Here is a 2,959-nt window from a genome sequence, read left to right on the forward strand (position 1 = left end):
GAGGGTGTTTTTTTTTCTCTGTGATCCTCTTGTATCTTGAAGTGAGATTTTAGAATATAAAATGGGCCTACATAAAACTACACCAGTAAAATAATAAATGTTTTACATCTCGACATTACTTTATTAAAAAAGTACTGTTCATTTTTGTTTTGGTCATAAAACATTACATATTTACGACAGAACAAGTCAATAACTTAAGGATCCACACTATGTGCCACCTTGTACTCCTGATACCAGATTTGAGTAACAGGCACTAGCTGTTTGAATGGTTATAGGAAAACCTTAAGTGGAATTTGCCAATAATTTTTCCTTTGTCACTAATATGGCTGGCATATTATACCCATGTAATATATATATATATAGTATATATATATATATATATATATATATATATATATATATATATATAATAAATAACAAAAGTGCATTCACATTCACGCATGTTCATTTGCCCCTTTAAAAACACTGACCCAACAAGATTTAAGTTTTTCTGCACTTTTGAGCTCTTTTAAAACAAAAACAAATAAAACAAAACCTAACTCGTGTCTTGAAGCACGCACTAACTAACTAAACTCCACACAGGAACACACAGCACCGACTGCAAGGTTTCCAACCCTTTTATGCAGGTCTTTATTACCGTGATGGGAACCAGGTGTACTGCCTTCTGGCTCACTTCTGTGGCATTCTGGGAGATGTAGTCCTTTAATCTCTCCTGGACTATTCTCCCCCTAGTTGCCACAATATAGCACGCACACACATTATAGTTATATATATATATATATATATATATATATATATACACACACATATATAATATATACACACACACACACACACACAGTATTCAAAAAAAGTATTAATATTTTGCTAAACATCAGGGTGGGGTTCACAAAGTACTATTACATGGTTTTTATTTGCACGTTAAGCTAGAATATAATACATGTGCAACTCCAGTAATAAGGTTTTGATTAGCAAATTCTAGTATGGGATATTCACTGTGCCGTTTCCATGAAGCAGTGTCATCACTTAGACCCATCCAGTTCATTAACAGTACCCTCATAGACTGCTGATGGCAGATCTGTAATCCTATCTATGTGGCTTACTTTGAACTCCACGATTTGTTTGCTAATGCAGGCATTTGCAGAGCTGAACTGCTGTCCTAGCCAGCTGCTAACTGTATGAAGCAAGGGGCTGTTGTAAGCCAAAGTAACGTCAGGGTTTTGCTTTTGGTGTAATTTATATGTTGCCTTTAAAATCTGCAATATAATATCTGACACTTTCTCTTTAATGGTGACTGTTTATTAGTTGATCTATACAGTCCAGCAAAAGCAGGCCAACTCCAGATTATTCTTTCTGCATATCTGTAACTGGGTTCTGTAACAAATGTTTTGATTTTTCGTGAAACCTGATGTTGGGGGCTCGAAGATTTTTCAGCATCACCACCTTCTGGCCTGCAGTAGGTATGGTCAACCTTAAACTGAGTGTAATTTGACAGAGACGGTGTCACTTCACATGAAACGATGGGATCCGTCTCAATTGCTGGATCATCTTCTATTAAGTGTGAATTTAGTTCTGGAACGTCTTCTATCCCTAACTTGGTCAAACACTCCTGGTTGTTGTGTCCAACAACATCTTGTGTTTGCATCCCACCCAACAGTAACTCTATGTTGTACGTTGAGAAGACCATCACTTACTCTAGATCTTCACAGCTCCTAGTAGAGGGAAAAAATATTAGTGATCTGTTAAGAATATCACCATTAAAACAGTCACTGTTAAGTGTGTTAAACAATATTTCATATGGTATAAAAAAAAAAGCATGCTGATGTTAATGTAGTTCTCAGACTGCCACACTGCCACCCACTCAAAATAAAATACAGTACCTGGAACTTTTCCAAGACCAACAGCTGCTCCTCTTTGCTGTACATTTCAAAAGCTGCACAGAACAACCCCTGACTACTGTAAAACCACAAGCTGTCAATCCCTGAACTCGGAGTTACCTGCGCTGCTGTCAGTGTGCCTTCACTCTGCGTCCTCAAAACAGAAACACAGCGCTTCTGTTCATCAGCCAATCAGCGACGCTCTGCTGCTAACTTTGACCCTCTCAACTGTAACCCACAGAAAGACGAAGATGGCGGAGGTGGATTTTGGGGGCAGCGAGCTTTTTCAGCAGCTTGATGAAGACAAACCCGCAGCGACTCACATTCGGTTCCAAGATGCCCGGGAAGGTGAAGACGAAAGCCAAAGACTGCGAGAGAGGCTGGAGGAATGCGAGGAGACGGTGGCCCGCTTGAAAGCGGAGAATATCCTTTCCACAACAAACAAGGCAGCAGGGCCCGCAGGAGCAGTCTGAAAAGGAAATCAAATCCTACCGCTGTCAGGACCATTGGTCTGTTTCTCGCACCGTCTGTCATGGCATAGAAACTAGCCCATAACCACATTCTAATTTAAATCAGAAACAGCTACTGATCGCAAAGCAGTGCGGCAAAATGTTTCTTAAGTCCTTTTTTTTTTAATGCTTATTCCATTTTCGTCATGATGTCACAGCTCGTGTTGTTATGTAAACCAGATACAATATATGTCAAACGTTGTCGGGGCTAGAATGATATTGTATTGTTTTGCTGTACTCTGCCATTATATATATATATATTAGATTAAATTTTTTGTGTGCCCTAACCCCCCCCCCCCCCCCCCCCCACCCCCAAACAGCAGGAACAATTATTAGAGTAATATCAATAAACAGATACTTTGCAGTCTATAATATAGTCATGTACCCGCTTACTGTTTCCGAGACCTTATAGTATCCACCTCGATTTCTATTGATCGTTCATGCATATTCATTCGCATTCAATGCATATATGTAAAATGTGATTCTGTGAGTATTGTATTTATTAGTTCAAGTTTGGTCATTACATTTTTCAGAAAGCAAGGTGGTATATTAAAGTTAGTTGGTTAGACCACA

The sequence above is a fragment of the Polyodon spathula genome, chromosome 25 (genome assembly GCF_017654505.1).
Source record: "Polyodon spathula isolate WHYD16114869_AA chromosome 25, ASM1765450v1, whole genome shotgun sequence".
Taxonomy (NCBI): Eukaryota; Metazoa; Chordata; class Actinopteri; order Acipenseriformes; family Polyodontidae; genus Polyodon; species Polyodon spathula.